This window comes from Mustela nigripes, chromosome 4 (assembly GCF_022355385.1).
Source record: "Mustela nigripes isolate SB6536 chromosome 4, MUSNIG.SB6536, whole genome shotgun sequence".
NCBI lineage: Eukaryota > Metazoa > Chordata > Mammalia > Carnivora > Mustelidae > Mustela > Mustela nigripes.
The window spans coordinates 17,954,837-17,972,029 of NC_081560.1; the positions used below are offsets into that span (position 1 = coordinate 17,954,837).

General features: G+C 45.2%; 1 pseudogene; it reads left to right on the forward strand.

Annotated features, from left to right (window-relative positions):
• Positions 1 to 1,100: 1,100 nt before the first annotated feature.
• LOC132016256 (alpha-internexin-like) lies at positions 1,101 to 4,482 on the forward strand (annotated as a pseudogene).
• The last annotated feature ends 12,711 nt before the right edge of the window (positions 4,483 to 17,193 follow it).

Consider the following 17,193-nt stretch of genomic DNA (forward strand, 5'->3'; position numbering starts at 1 on the left):
GTGTATACATTTATTTCCCCTAAGAGCACTAAGTTCTACCTACACACACACAGAGAGAAATACCATTCCTTTAGGAGTGTTTGACTGTTATCCAAATAAGTGTCCTGCACGACACACACACACTCGTCAGATTATAGGCATATATGGTATTACTACCCAAGTTTAAGTTCTAAGGTTTATGTCAATATTTCACCCACCCAAACTCAGTTATTCGAATATCCTGGATGGCATTTGTTAGTGTATTTTTCTATCAAGACCCCTCCAAATAAACGAAGGCGTATAAATTTTGAATTATGTGCTATGAGGAGGTGATGCATCAATACTGAGGCACTTCAAAGAGAAACACTTGTGCTGCATCTACTTGACACCAAATATCTTAATGAAAATTGAAAACAGTGACTCTCAAAACACTAATTTTCTACAGATCCAGATGGCGGGCATCACATGAAGTTTCTGGGTGGTACAAAATGATTCACTCTTGAAAAATAAAATGAGTATGTTTTCTCATGAATTCTGAAAGGAAATAAAAATCTAGCAGCTTGGATAGGATTTTAAGAAATTATTCTTTATGGGAAACACTGTTTTATTTGAGCATTACCTTTGGACATGCAAAGAAACTAGAACTGTGTTCATTTTCTCTATGTGTCTCTCCCCATGCTATGTAGGCCCAAGAATAATTTGTTCTCCTGTGCAAAAACGAGCTTCTCCTCTGTAAATCTCTGGTAAAGCCAGTACTACACACTGGCAGCCTTTTGAATTTGTCAAATTCAAATAAAAGTAATTCAAATAAAAGTAATTTATTTATATAACTGCATAGTATGTTCTAAATCTATGGTATAACATTGTATCAAATGTATTATATGCTAATGTGATGGTATATAATAACAAGTATATATAATAAGTTATATACATAACTTATAATAATAATTATGGTATATAATTTAATTATCTGACATTATTAAGCATCTGTCACCAAAAAGATGTATACAAAATATAGTCCCTGACGTCAGAAGTCCACAGTTTTATCAGAAAGGATTCTGACCTCTTCTATTATATCTAGAAGAGATGTTCTTTCCTAAACACCCCTGTGCTGTTCTCCCATGCCTTACCCCTCCCTGTGGAGGAGCGAGTTCCTGGATGGAACTTACAAAGATCTGCCAGGGATGGGCATGATCTGCCAGGGATGGGCATGCTCTGCTCCACCAACTACAGGAGCCCAGTGTGCTCTAACCCCACCTGTGACTGCAGAGGAGTCTGTCAAATTCTGGTATGTCCCTCTTAGGGAGCCTACTGTTGCAGCACAACAAGGCACCTTTCTTCAGAACCAGTTTTATCAATAAAAAAGTATTGTTTTGATCTTATCTGCCACTCCTCCCTCTCAAACAGGGAGAAGGGTATAATTCATTATCTTATCCCAGCAGGAATAAGACAGGTAAGGGGTAATTATAACACAAAGCACACTGTGATCAGTGCAGTGTGAGCTCCAAAGAGGAGGAGATCATTAGCAAAGGTGAACTCATTTCCGTGGACAGAATTACAAAGTAGCAGAATCACAGTGGAGACCTTTCTGCCCCAGGGCCCAACCTGGTTCGGAACTTGTCATAATTTTTTATATATGGCATATAATCAATAAGCTCAGTTATCAACTAAATCATAAACAAATATGGTCACTATTGTCATTTTTGAGTTAGAGTTTTTGTGTCTTGCTGTTGGACATAAAACTACAGCATGTGCTTATATGTTGGTGTTCAAAGTCAAAACTGGTGGTGCGGGGAAACCTCATGGGAAATAAAACTGGAGAGGTAGTTTGGAGCTAGAGGTAGAGGGTCCTACTTGTGTTGTGTGCATCTGAGTCTTCATGCGTTAGGTATGAGGGAGCCAGTAAAAGTGTCTGAGCAGGGAAATAACCAGCTTCGAAGGGTGCTTCAGGAATTAACATGGTAGTGCTGTATCAGAGTATAAGGGGCAGCTCAGGAGAGTAGGACCGGAAGCAGCAACACCTTAGTAGGTGACTATCCTTAAAGGAAGTGGAAGGAAGCCAGGTCTTGAACTAGCAGGTATGAGCAGGAATAAAAAGGAAAGAATGAACACAAAAGAAACATGTTTCAAACAAAATTAATAGAACTTGACCGCTACTCAGATGTGGGACAGAGAAGAAAGGGTGGAATTAAAGATTCTAGCAAAGTTTTGAGCTGGCGAAATGGGAAAGATCTTAATTAACAGAAATGGGAAGAAGTAAATGTTCAGGAAGGGAAATACTGACTTGGATTTGAGTCTGCTAAGAGCAACACCCTGGTAGATGGGTGGAAACTTCCAAAGAGGAGCTGTCAGGACTAGAGACAGGCTTTCAGAAATGAGTCACCAACAAGGAAGAAGTAAAGCCATGGGACTGAATGGGCTCCCCAAGAAACCACACAGAAGTGAGGATGGAGTAGAGGGCCAAGGACAGCTTCTAAGGGGAAACATTTCAATCTGGAACAGAAGACAAGGAGACACAGGGATAAAAGGAGAGGTGAGAAATTATTATCAGGGAAGCCTAAGGAGGTGAGAACTTCACAGGCGTGGGGGAGGTGATTAGGATGAGGGAACAGGGTCAATCATATAAAGGGATTAGGCAAAATAAAGGATAAAAAGGAACACTGCATTTGGTAACCAGGTGACTAGTGACCTTTAAAAAATCACCGAGTGGTAAGAGCGGAAGCCAGTTTACAATTAAGGAACGAGGGAGTGGTATCCCGATGGAAGCAGTTGACAAAGAGGACTTTTTAAAGAAGCTCTGTGATGGATGGAAATAGGGGAGGCACTTGCTTAGAGGGGCCAGCAGAATGGAGGGAAAGTGGTTGTGTGTCTGTGTGTGTGGTTGTGTGTGTGTCTGTCGGGTTGGTTTCTTGTTTGGTTGGCTAGTTTTGGATAAGAGGAACTTGAGTATGATTACAGTCCGGGAGCAAGGGCCAGTGGTGAAGCGAAGGAGAGGAAGAGAGGGAACTGGCGTGAAAACGACAGAGCAAAGCTTCAGGGCTGGCAAGAGCTCCCAACGAGAGAGAGGGAGACAGACAGACAGACAGACAGACAGGAGAGAACAGCCGGTGAGCAAGCAGAAGGAAGCTGTAAAGGGTCCATTACGTGGGCGGCGCCTCCTGCTACCACGAGGTGTTCGGAGGTGGCCCTCGCCTGTCCTCGCGTCGCTCCAGCGCTGGGGGCCACGGCGGCTCGCAGTCCCTGCCCCGCGGCGGCGCGGCCTCGACGCTCCGCCTGGGCCTGGGTTTGAGCCTGGCCTCCGCCAGAGGCCCTGCGGCGTTCACAGGCGGCTGTGCACACCGACGAACCCAGGATCATCCGCGTCCATGGAAGGAGCAGTTGGAAGACCTGAGGGCCACTTTCCCCGCGGAGGTGCACCCGCCAGAGACTGAAAAGCGCGCGCCAAGCCGAGGTGGTGGCGCTGGGGAAGCGCCACACAGGCCCGTCGCGTGTCACGGGCTCTTCCGGCGCCAGCTGCGTGCGCAGCAGGCGGAGGCGCGCTCGGCGCATGCGCAGGCCTCGCTGATTCCACGGCCTGGGGAGAGAGGTGCGGCTGCTGCGGTCACACTTGGAAGAGGCGAGAGTGTCGGGCCCGTTGAGCGTAACGTGGATGGCGCCTGGGTGGCCCTCCTGGACCTGAAGAAGAAGCTGGAGTCTCTGCTGAACTGGCTGGCCTTCGTGCGCCGGGTGTAAGAGGCGGAGGTGGCCAAGCCGCTGGCCACGCGGCAGGCGTCATTGCAGGCCATTGTGGAGGTGGACATGGCCATGGCCAAACCAGACCTGAGCTCCGCATGGGGCGAGATCTGCGCTCAGTGTGAGTCCCTGGCTGCTGGGACAGTGGAGGAGTGTACAAGTCCAAGTTTGCCAACCTGAACTAGCAGGCACTGCGGCTTTCGGGACCACAGGCGCCGCGAGATTCACAAGTACCGTCGCTAGCTGCAGGCACGGCATGCCCGATGGGGACTGGGGCCAAGGAATCGCTGGAGAGGCAGGCGCTGGAGCCGGAGGGGCGGCAAAGCGCAGACGTATCTACCTACCGGGATAGCACTGGGCAGCTGGGGGGGCGATCTCAGGAACACCGAGAGTGTGAGAGGGCCGGCCCCTTTCAGTAATACCGGGACTTGGTCAATGGCAAAATGGCTCTTGGCATTGAGATAGCAGCTTACAGGAAACTGCTGGAAGGCGAGGAGATACGTTTTAGCCCAGTGAATTAAGCATGGCAGGGCTGAACTCAAACCTCCCAATCCCAATCCAGGTTATCTGTGCTCACCTAGAATTTTCAGTTCTGCATCCTCCAAAGTCTCAGCCACTGGGCTATTTCTTAGCAGAAGGGGCTTCTAAGACAGCCTCTAAGAAAAATCTAGGTAGGGAGGAATTTCGAAGAAATATTGGAAGAGGCAGTAATATCTACCAAGAAAACCTTCAAATATAGAAGGAAGCACTACTTCAAGCCAAAAAATATAATTTTTTATATTTAAATAATGCTTCTGGGGTACCTGGATGGCTCAGTCTGTTAAGTGTCTGCCTTTGGCTCAGGTCATGATCCTGGGGCCTGGGATTGCGTCCTGGAGTCAGAGTTGGACTCCCTACTCAGCAGGGAGCCTACTTCTTCCTCTGCCTGCCGCTCCCCCTGCTTGTGCTCTCTCTCTGTCAAATAAGTAAATAAAATCTTAAAGAAAAAAAAAAAAAAGCAAAAGGTAATGCCTAACGGGATAATGTGCAGGGGCATCTGGTTGGTTCAGTTGGTATAGCGTGCAACTTTTGATCTCTGGTTGTGAGTTGAGTGTAGAGATTACTTAAAAAAATAAATCTTTAAAAGTGGGGGAGAGAGGGCACCTGGGTGGCTCAGTTGGTTAAGAGGTTGCCTTCGGCTCAGGTGATGATTCCAGGGTCCTGGGATCAAGTCCTGTATCAGGCTCCCTGCTCTGCAGAGAGCCTGCTTCTCCTCCCTCTGCCTGCTGCTCTGCCTACTTGTGCTATCTCTCTGTCAAATAAATAAATAAAATCTTTTAAAAAAATAAAAGGGAGAGAATATGCTTTTGATGTATTAAAGAGCCTATTCCTGAATCAAAACACCTGTCACCACTGTAAAATGTTTTCAAGATGTCAGTTTCCTATTTAATATTGAGTATTTTTCTCTACTAAGAAAACCACCTCTTGGGTTGGTGCAGACTCACAAAGAAGTTATGGAAGAATCCAACTTTCTCCCCCAAAGTGCACGCTTCAGAGCAATGGATGATTTGGGTACAGAAGTAAAATGCTAAACCTGTGCTTGTTATCATTTACTGTGAATTCAAAGTAAAACTTATATCCACTCACTATACCCAGCCATCAGCCAGCTATATAATGTCACTGTAGGTACCTAAAACATGAGATCACTGTCAAAGATAAACCAGCGATCCCTGCCTTACTCCACTCTGACAGAACTGTTACACAAATGGTGGGTGTTTGTTTAATGAACACATTCCTTCCCAACTTGTTCAGTTCCATATATCCCTTTTTTTTTCCCAATTCAGGGGAAAAAAGGCTAGTGTAGTATTTCACTTTAAACACATTTAGGTTCTTCTTAAAAGAACTTACCCCCTTTAGCTGTCTTTGCTCAATGATAAAATTAGATAAATGTTGACTATTTCTATAATTCGTGTAATGACTTCTTGTCCATTTCATCCCTTACAATTTTGTAAGTTAAAAAAAAAAATGGTGGTAAAAGTTTTAAGGGTTGCCCCCAACAAAACAATGAAAAGAGTCCCTAGTTTTTAGGCTTTCATCTTATTCAAATCCATTTAGTTTTGGGCTGGGGGGGGGGGACCTATTAAGAATATAGCTTCTCAAAAAAATATATATATATATATAGCTTCTCACCTTAACTGTGGAAACACAGTAATAGTATCCCAACCTGTGATTAAGCTGACCTTAGATTTAGTAGTATAAGCTAGGAAATTAGGGGTTTTATGTGAATGGAAAAGGCCAAGGTCTCATTTATCTGTGGCAGTTCATTTGTGGTGGTATAGAATTAGCTGTTTTGTGCCCTTACCCTGAGATAAGAACCCACATAGTACTCTTCCTACTAGTCTATATCCTAAAGAGGCCTTGTCTTCACTCTCCCATGCCTTTTAAGAGTTTTGGGTATAGATTATGTTATCTCCAGGATACAACGCAGTAGCCCCAAAGTCGAAGAAGTCACTCTGGTTAATCAACCACCAGCAAAAACAAACAAACAAACAACAACAAAAAACAAAAAACCTTTCTCTTCTTAACAAATCTTGCCCAACAGTTTTACCATCCCTGCATGGTATGTAGGGTTGCCCTTCCCTACTGGGGAGGAAGCACACTCAGGCCAGAGAAGGGGTATACATATTCCTACTCATGTGCCAGGAAGTACATTCTGGAGATGCAACTTTTCATCTGCCCAACTGTGTAGCAGCTACATTGCATGGTGTATGGTTAATTTTCTGTTGGCAGTCACTTCTACCACACCTAAAGAGCTGCCCTGTCCCTGTCGCATCTTTCCACTAAGCACCCCCTGGTAATAGGGACATGACACTTTTACTGAACTTTCCTATTCCAGCACATTCTTCAGTAGATCAAGGAACTTAAAGGATGCTTTTCTTCCTTTCCCTTACTCCATCCTTGTCTTTACTCTCCACACTTCCTATAAAACATTAATAAAATAAGAATTTAAATCATGCAGTAGGGTTATGGACATTGGGGAGGGTATGTGCTGTGGTGAGTGCTGTGAAGTGCATAAACCTGGCGATTCACAGACCTGTACCCCTGGGGTTAATGATACATTATATGTTTATAAAAATTAAAAATTAAAAAATTAAAATAAAAAGAATTTAAATCCTGCAAATCTCACCAACATTTAAAAAAAAAAAAAAAAAGAATGGCTTTCCTTTGGGATTATGCACTCTAAATCTGCAAGTCTCCCCTCCCCACCCACCCTCGCACGAATGCCAGCCTGTCTGCACACAAAATCTTATGAATCTTGAAAGCCAAAAGTCTATTTTAATCCCCAAATTACCTTCCACTTTGCTATTTTGTAACTTGTGTTGTTCCTAATTATGGTATTAACCAGTCAATGTTTTAATTTTTTTCTTATTCTGGAAGATGAATAAGGCCAGAAATTTATAAATAGACTACACCACATTACGAGTTTCTGTGCTTCTTCAAAAGACAGGATGCCAGAGAGAAGACGTTTTGGAGATAGAATCTGTTATCAGTCTAAGTGCCGTAAGTCTGGGTTTTTTAAGAGGCTTAAATCACAGTGCGGTGTTTGCATGACTACTTGTAAAGCCTATTTCTGCTGATAGTACCCGACCGACTCTCTTCTGATGATGAAAGAATTGGGAAACTAGAGTCATGGCGTGATGGATTTGGCAGAAGCTTTTCTGTATTTCTCCACCATTGTCTGATCTGTTGGGAAAACCAAAGGATTGCTCGATGCTCTTTTGTTTTAGTTCCCCCTTACTTATCGTCCAATGTTTCTGGTTACTTGAATTATATTTAGAATCAGACACTGTGGGTGCTGGAGAAAGAGAGAGGGAGGGGGGGACAGAGAGAGAATCAGGATGAGATTGGAATCCTGGTTTGGAGTCTGACCTTCTCTGTGAAAGGATTGCCCCCAGAACTAAATGTCATTATTAACTTTCGGGCTAATAAATTCCCTAGCAGAAGCAGCAGTGGTAACATTTGTGGCTTCACATCTGTGAATATTTGGGCTTATGAATATTAATTTGTGGAGATTTGTGAATCTGTCTCTCCAGCAAGAAGGCTCTGGGGCTTATGTTTCACAGAAATCACCTTCCAGAGACATAATCCCCCAGTTGGATTCTCCATCCAGACATCTAGACATAGCTAGCAATGGCACCAACAGCTTTCATCCTCTGTCCTCAGGAGCTTGCCCCACCGTTATGCATATTGCTGACTTTGCTTTCCATAGGTAGCAAATGATTTTCCTTATCTCCTTAAGGATCACTCGTGTATCCTCTTGATACTGCTCTCTTACCCCCACTGTATCCTTGGATCTCAAGGTGGCAGACAAAGTCTGCCAATTTTATTAGGTATGAAGGTAATTGATAGAAGGCAGAGCCCTGAAGTCAGAGCAAGTCTGCATAAAAGGGTTAAGGTCCACTAGCCAGGAAGAAGGACAGCCCTTGGCCAAAGGGCGATGTATGCTGCACCAGCCCTCCAAATCCTTCCTCTGTGTCCCTTCAGAAGAGTTCCTACCTGGACTTAGGCCTGCCTTCCATGGGCTATGTGCCATGCACTGGACCTGGGCTCCCCCCTCCCTTATGTCAGCATTTACCAGCTCTGTGTCCTATTTCTGTCACTGCTCGCCTAGAAGATAAGCAGCAAAGGACATGGGCTAAAAGGTGGGTGTTGGGGATGGGCACAGGGGGGGTTGAATCCCAGCTAAACCACTTAGTATCTGTGCAACCTTGGGCAAGTTATTGACTTCTCTGTCCCTCACTTTGCTCATCTGGAGAAAAGGAACAGCATAAGATCACCCTATGACAGGGCTTTTGTGAGGAATGATGGGATGAATTGTGCATAAAGACGTGTTAGTTACTACTAGAAAAATTCACTCCTTGAAGGTATCCAAAGTGACAACTGTTTTATATGTTGTCACTTATGTGATTTTGTATTTTAATGAGAGCCTTGTGGAAAGGGTCCAAGGAATTAACGTCAAAGGATAAAGCAATAGAGACAACGTAGAGGTCTTCCATCACTCTTCAATCATAGTAATGCAGCTGTCCAAAACACTGGCCTTTCCAGCCAGATATTCTCTAATCTAACACTTCCCTTCAATCAAGGAGAATGAGAGGGCCTGCTTAAGAATCATCACAGATCAAGGACTTAATTCATCCAGGAAGCAAGCTGGTCAGGGCTTAAACAGGGTCAAAGTCATTCCCTACACTAAATACCAAAGTGCAAAGGAAAGAACAGTACATTTAACTACCTGCCACCCTTTTAGATTTTATTTTTCCTTCTCTTGGACACAAAAATAGGTAGCCAATAGAATGTCCATAAAGGAACAAACATTAGTTAAAAAAAAATTTAGCCAAAGTAGGAAGTTAGTGACACAGATTTAGATGATTTACTTCCTAATGATCTCATAATTCTCAAATATATCTGACTACAAAGTATTCTTTACTAATGAGACGCAAAGAAGAGCTTAGATGAGTGGCAAAACTAGGTCCTTAAGAGTAGAAGATGGGTCACTAATGCCAAGATCTCCCCGTTGCCCTGTTCTCATGGCTTACTAACATTGGTAGACCTGAAGGCATGGAATGGATCCTTGTCAATTACTATCATCATCATCATCATCATCTTCATCACTATTATTATTAGGCTGTTCACATTCTGCACACTCCCAGTTTTGAGAAGACCTATTTTCCTGTACATCTGGATGCAAGGGAAAACTTGCTTCCCGTCGCAGACTGAAGACACTCTCCCAACCTCGCTTGCACTTGGAGCTCACACTGCGACCTAGACACTGTCAGTCAGACGCATGCTCGGCAGCCTAGAGCTAGGGATACAAAGAAGGAGAGGTGAGGCGCATCCTTGCTGGTGGTTGGCAACAGCAGTGTCATCAGTTCCAACTTCCTAGGGGCAGCCGCTGCACCTGTGACTTGTGCCTCCAGAGTGCAGGCTGTGGCATCCAGCACTGTCCTCCCTCGATGGGCTCTGGAGCAAGATCTTGGCTGCGGTCCTGACTGCGGCCAGGCCTCATTTGTTCCTGCTCGATTTCTAAGGCTGGTTCTGTAGTCTGTGAAATACACAATATCCTTTTATTCATTACTTTTTCTGCTTAAATCGACCACATCTGTTTCAGTTGTTTGCAACTATAAAACCCTGACTAATACAACGGGTGAGACAAGATTTTTACTACGATGGCTGGGACTGCCAGCTGTCTGCCAACGTTCTCCATTTCATCCTTTGGTAATAGAGCTTGGATGTTAGCTGTATCCTCAGCAGCATCAGGTCCTGATCTGAAAAAGAAAGGGAGTGGGGCTGCGAGTTTTCCATTTGTGTCTTTTCTGGGTCAGTTGAATTGATTGATTTTTCTTCTCATTATGTGTTGTCTTTCTCCCCCCCCCCAACTCTTTTGCATGCCTGTTCACTTTTGATTGGATGTTAAACACTGTGAATTTTATCTCATTATGTGCTGAATAATTTTGTAATCCTATAAATATTCTTGAGTCTCGTTATGGAGTATGGTTAAGCTACTTGGTGTAGTATTCTCCTGGTGCCACTATAACAGATTATCCCAAACTTAGTGGCTTGAAACATAGGCATTTATTCTTTCACAGTTGTGGGGGCCAGAAGTCTGAAACCAAACTGTCAGCAGGATATCTCCAGGGGCTCTAAGCGAGAATCTTTCCTTGCCTTTCCAGCTTCTGGTGGCACTCAACATTGGCCATATCACTCCAATTGCTGGTTCTGTCTTCTTCCCATTGCTTTCTCCTCTGTGTGAATCTAATCTCTTTGCTTCCTCCTCCTCTTTTTTTTTTTTCCTAAAGATTTATTTATTTACGAGAGAGGGAGAGAGAGAGAGAGAGAGAGAGAACTCACGAGCAGGGGGAGGGGCAGAGGGAGAGAATCCCCAAGCAGACTCCCCACTAAGCGTGGAGCCAAACACAGGACTGGATCTCACGGCCCTAAGATCATGACCTGGGCAGAAACCAAGAGTTGGGTGCTTCACTGACTGAGCCACCCAGGTGTCCTCTTTGCCTCCTTCTTAAAAGAACATTTGAGATGGCATTCCGGTCCACCTGGAGAATCCAGGTTGATCTCTTCATCTCAGCATTCTTAAATGTCATGTAACGTCTGCAAAGATCCTTTTTCCAAATAAGGTAACACTGATAGATTCCAGGGATCAGGACTTGATATCTTTCATTCATCCCATTCCATTTGGAAACAATTTGATCCTTTTATGTCTTATTTTAAGCTTTGGTCAGACCAGAGCAGTGTTTAACCTAGGGCTCATTTTGCCTCACTAAAGTCAGACTCCGTGAGAATTCTACCAGAATTCTACCCACTAATTGGAAGATTTTCTGCTCTGGCTAGTGGGTAGAGGAGCTAATTCCTGACTGAGCACTTGAGAATTGTCTTTCTGCGATGCTTAGGTGATTCTTTCCCAGGCCTTGGCTGGTTTCCTTACCTACATGCAGTAATCAGGGCTGAGAGGAGACCCAGGGAAGGGGAACCCTCTGCAGATCTCTGGAGTGGTGTCCGCGCAGCACCGTCCTCTGCCATACTTTGCCTCTGAACCCTAACTACCTGGGCTCCTGGGACTCGCAGCCCAACCCTCAACTCTGGATTGCCCCATCTGGCACCATGGCCTGGGGCAACTCACTCACTTGTTTCCTGTCTCTCAGGGATCCCTTTGTCACCCACGTCCACCATCTTGAAAACCATCATTTATCATTTAATATGTTTTGTTTCTGTTGTTGTTTGAGTAGAGATTATAAATCTAGTTTGTTACTCCATCTTGGCTGGAAATCAAAAGCTGTGGTTTCTTTAAACTAAAAATTATAACCAACTGTGCCCTCCTTTCACCCTTCTCCCTTCTTGATGACTAGAATTTGGGTGTGACTGTGGGAGGTAGAGCAGCCATCATGGACTATGAGGCAAAAGCCAAGGTTGACAGGAAAACAAGGTAGAAGGAACGTGAATGCCAGTCCCTCACTGACCACCGGACACTTACAGGGAGAGAGACACACACATCTGTATCTTGTTAAAGCCATCATAGTCTTACATCTCTTCGGGTCTGTAGTTTGGTACCTATTTAATAGAACTTATTTGTGAAATATTGTGATATATCATAGTGTCCTCTAGTTTTGCCCTTTCTGGCAGAGTGATTTGGAAATGGATACAGTTCATCACTGAATGGTGCCAGAGGGCCACAACAGCAGTATGTAGTCACAACCTCCTCAGGAATTCAAAACTAATTTCCCATGGGAAAAGATGTATATCTTACATATATATATGTATATATATATATATACACACACATATATACACACACACACACACATCCACACACATCCATGTGCATGTGTGTGTATGCACACGTGTGCTGCATTAATCAACAAACACTGTAACTTGTTTTTACTTCTAACAAGGTTTTGGGCACAATAAATAGCACTTACTTCGTGGCATTTTATGACATCTAACTTCTAGTCCAGGGGCCATAAAACTATGACCTGTGTGGAGCACCCGGGTGGCTCAGTTGGTTAAGCGGCCGTCTTTGGCTCAGGTCATGATTTCAGGGTCCTGGGATGGAGCCCCGCATCAGGCTCTCTGCTCAGCGGTAAGCCTACTTCTCCCTCTCCCACTCCCCCTGTTTGTGTTCCCTCTCTAGCTGTGTCTCTCTCTGTCAAATAAACAAATAAAATCTTTAAGAACAAAAAAACCCTATGACCTGTAGACTCAGTGCAGCCCATCGCCCAGTTTGGTGCAGCCCACAGCTAAGAATGGTTTTTACATTTTTATATAGTAGAAAAATCCCCTAAAATAATTCCTTTGACAAGTGAAAATTATACAAAATTCACATTTTAGTGTTCATCTGTAAAGTTTATTAGAACATAGCTACATTCAATCACTTCATATTGTCTATGTCTGCTTCCATGCTTTAACGGCAGAGAGGAATGGCTGTGACAGAGACCAAAAGACTTGCAAAGTCAAACAGGTTTCCTATCAGACCCTTGCAGAGAACATATACAAACCCCTATTCGTTCTACCACTTAACAGGCACTTGGTTGGCATTGTTATGTGACATAAAGAGGATCTTCACTTATTGCAGTAGCAATTGATTAAAACAAAACCAAAAAACCCCAAATAACAAAAAAACAAGGCCACAGACACCAAGTTCACTGACAGTTCTGGAGCGATCGAGTGTCCACACCCTACAGCCAACACCTGCAGGACACGGCTGTTCTCCAGGTCCTCCAGTCCGCCAGGAAGCACACAGCCTACCCAAGGTTTTGTACTTACCCAACCCACCAGATTCAGAATTCAACTACTCTTGAAGCTTTCCCCTCAGCTCGGCCTCCGCGCCAAAAAAGAGGAGCTTCAAATTTTTACAGTTTTTATTTATTAAATAACATATTGGAATATTTCAAATCTTCAAAATTCAAATTGACCAACAACACAACCATATTGTATGATAAAAGTGCCTCTTTCTCTAGAGAAATATTTTCCCTCTGTTGCCTGCTTTATTTCACTGGCTAAAACTTTTGCAGAGCTGCGAACTAAGGAGAGAAGTCCTGTTCCCTTTAGTACCGATTCCAGTGGGGCCCTCAGTTAAGAACCCCTAAACTATATGATCTCTCAGGCTCTGTTCATGTCTAAGGGAGGGGGGACATTTTTCAAGCACCAATGTTTCACCATAGAAGTACCACAGAATTAAGGGGTGATGCTAATGTCATATGTGATCTAGAAACTGAGGAATAGCTAAATCCTGCCCTAAATCAACCACTTTCGAAAGTCTCCCCAAGAGAGATAAGTGTACAAAACCTGAAACGAGACAAAGTAGCATTTTGTTCCCAGCAGAGTTCCAGTCCCACATGCAATGTAGAATTCGGAAACCGAGGGCGAACCCATGGAAGTTTCCTTTTGTTCCATAGAAGAGAAGCCTGAGGAGGCCTGTCTCTGTCAGTTTCTGCACCCAGGTCCACAAGTGGTGGATTAAGGAAAGGCTCCACAGAGCAGAAGAAGACGACTTTGCTTTGAGGCCTACGAGGGGAGCTGGCCTGGGCTTACCACACCGGCACCAAGGCCAGGCTGAGGAGTGGGAAAGAGGCGACAGGTCTTCCCAGTTCTGAGGAGCAAGGCCTTTGCCACCTAACTCTATTATCCCCAGAAGTGGAACAGAAAAGGGAGGGAGTTGAGTGCACCCCCTTCCAAAGCTCCCTAGGCAAAGGGAGTTGACTCGTTTGGCAGAGAGATCTAGAGGACCTGGCAGGGGTCTGCCCCCTGGTTGGGCACAAGGCCTTTAGCTCAGCACACTGAGGCCCCCAACAGGGGCGATGGCTGTGAATGTCCTTAAACCACCAGCCACAGCAGGGGAGGGGAGGGAGGTGGACAGGAGGAGTGTTGAGTCCCCCCTAGAGGCCAGCGCCAACTACAAGCCAGAGGTTATCAAGGATGGTTCTTCCTTTGACGGGGTCCGGTCTGAGGGCATCCGTTCAATAAGGGAGGAAACCAAGGCTTAAAGCCGCCAATGATTTGAGGAAACTGTGATACCTTGGAAAAAACAAGGGCTTTGGAGTCAAACAAGTCTAGGGTGATTCAACCAGCTACTGACTCTATATGATCTAGCCGAGCTACTCCGAAGTGTTAAAAGGAAAAATACAGTGAAAGCATATTGCATGTGCAAGACTCGCGTTCAGTGTGGCGTATGAGAGGTGGGCGGTAGCTCGAGTTATCTGCCTTTTCTGTCCCAGCTCACAGAGTCCGTAAGCAGCAGAAGGGCGGGGAGGTGGGAGTCTGGCCTTCCTGACCGGAACCTCAGGTCGCTCCTGATGGCTTCCTCTCAGCTGCCCCTGAGCATAAAACCCAGGTTCCCATTTCAGACGTTTTGCCTCTAAACCAGTGACGCAGGTTGATCTTCATGTCTTAGGCACAGAGGATCGTTCCCAAACAACCCCTTTTTAGGTCTAGAGTCCAGTCCCTGCACCACAGCCTCTTCACTCTCACCTCCTGGGAAGTGTAAACACCCCTCCGGGAGGGCTGCCGCTGGAAGGCAGGCCAGACTTGCCCTTTCCCAGTGATTTGTCAGGCTCACAAGGGAAACCCTTGAAGGGAATCCCTCTGGGCAGCAGAGTCCATCCCTTTTATGGACAGATTCTCCTGCCCTGCATAGCAAACCCTGAGCACATTTTTTTGGCACGTAAAAGGCTACAGATCTTTTTGCCCGAAAGGCAAACATGCCTCTGTGATTCATAACAGCGACTCCTCCGTTTAAAGGTTTACAAATCCCCCTGAATGCCTCCTCTATCTAGACTTTTCTCAGGCTTAATAGTAAGATACTAAAGCCAAAAGGATCCCCCTAATAACAAAACGACTTTGTGTCACTGGCTACCTCTAAACCAGGGTTTCTCAACCTCGGCACCATGACATGTTGGCTAGGGGGATGCTTCACACTGTGGAATACTCAGCAGCCTCTTTGACCTCTACCTATTACATGCCCCACACCACCCCCAAGTTGTTACAATCAAAAATATGTCCAGACATCATCAAATGTCTCCTGGGAGGCAAAAATCATCCCCCAGTGGCGAACCACTGCTCTCAACAGATCTGGTATGAGATTTAAAATGGATTTGGAGCTGGCAATTTATTTTTATTTGTTTGTTTGTTTATTTATTTATTTATTTTGAGAGAGAGAGAGAGCACAAAAGCGGGGTTGGGGAGGGGACAAGGAAGAGGGAGAGAGAGAACCTTAAGCAGGTGTGGACCCAGAGCAGAGCCCGACACAGGGCTCCAACCCACAACCCCAAGATCAGGTCCGGAGCCAAATCAAGATACAGATGCTGAACTGACTGAGCCAGCCAGGCGCCCCTGAAGAATCTTTTCGATCATGCAGGTAAGATTTCACAGTGTAGTGGGGCCGCCTGTTTCGTGTGATTTATGGAAAGCAGCCTCAGGACCTCGTGATGGGGATCCCATTCGGCGTTGTCCCTGTGACTCTATACTGAAGATCCGCCATGGGGGCTCTCGATTGACTTCTTAACAGCAGCTTTTTACTCTGATGATGGTTTCCATTCTTCTCCTAAACAGAGAGTACAGCTGAACCCTTTGGGCTAATGTCATAGTCTAGAAGGGCGGGGTTCTGAGAGGCGGAAGTTTTTACTATAAGCTGTGCACAGACATTTTGTCATCGGTTGGCGGGTAGGGTGGGAATGAGGAGCTCAGCAGAAGTCAGCAGCCACAACGATGGCTTTGGAGCCGATTCTATTCACTGTTCCTTTCCTCCAGTTAGGTTTCCCTCTGGCCCTCCCTTCCTTGCTCTTTGTTTCTCATCTTTTGTCCTTTTGACTTTCTCCTTTTGTCTTCACTCTCCTCCCCTGCTGACTGCACTCTCCCCTCTGTCCTACTCTGGCCTGTGCATTCGGCAGTGTGTTGCTTTTCCTACTGCTTTACCACTTTCTATTCCATCCTCTTTTCCTTTTTATTTTCCTGGGCTTGAACTTGCCTAGGATTCTCTCTCTCCCTCTCCGCCTTCGCCCGACTCGCTCACACAGTCTCTCTCAAATAAACAAATAAATATTCTTCCAACAACGGATCCAAAATCATAAAAATATGATAGTTGCCACTTATTGATCATTTGTAATTGTTCCTACAGCAATGCTGTAAGGTGAGAACCATTAACTCCATCAGGGATAGAGACATGGCCAAGAAATGTTGAGCAACTGGCCCAGGCTCCCACAGCCAGTCACTGGAATTGGCTCAAGACCTCTCAGTCACTCCCCCAAGGTACACGTACCCCTCAACACACACACACGATCACACACACACACAATCACACACACAATCACACACACGCACACAATCCCACAGTCACGCACTGCCATCTGGTTGTATTCAATGCGTAATTTTTGCTACAGCAGAACAGTAAATGGATAAATTCTGAGATTTTAGCCACAGAAGCTGAAACAGAATCCTGCTTTGTGCTCATTTCATAGAATTATAGAATTCCAGGACCCGCAGGGACAGGGTCATACAGTCCCCTTCTCTTTTTGTTTGCAGATGACCTAAACCAGCCTCAGTGAGTTCAAAGGGCCAAAGTCACAGCGTTAGTAGCTAACAGTTAACTAGAAAATTCAATTAACTCAAAATCCTCATTCTCAAAAATACTCTGTTCCTGTAGGGTTTTCTTGGACCCCAGAGGGCACATTCTTCTCTCTTAGGGGGCTGCTTTGCTGCTTTCACACCAACTGTGGGGCCTTCAGAGGGCCCCCCCAGGGCACCATTTTGCCCCCCTCCAGTGGTGGGTCGGGGCACCCGAAGAGCAGCCCCCAACTTTTGAGGGGCAGGTAGGGAGGAGACCCAGGAGGTCTAGCTCAGAGACCACAGCTTTGCTAGGAAGCTATGTGGCAAGAACAAAATCAGCACTTTCCAACTCTTTGCTCCATACTCTCACTTTTATCATCTATGGCTCCCTTTAAA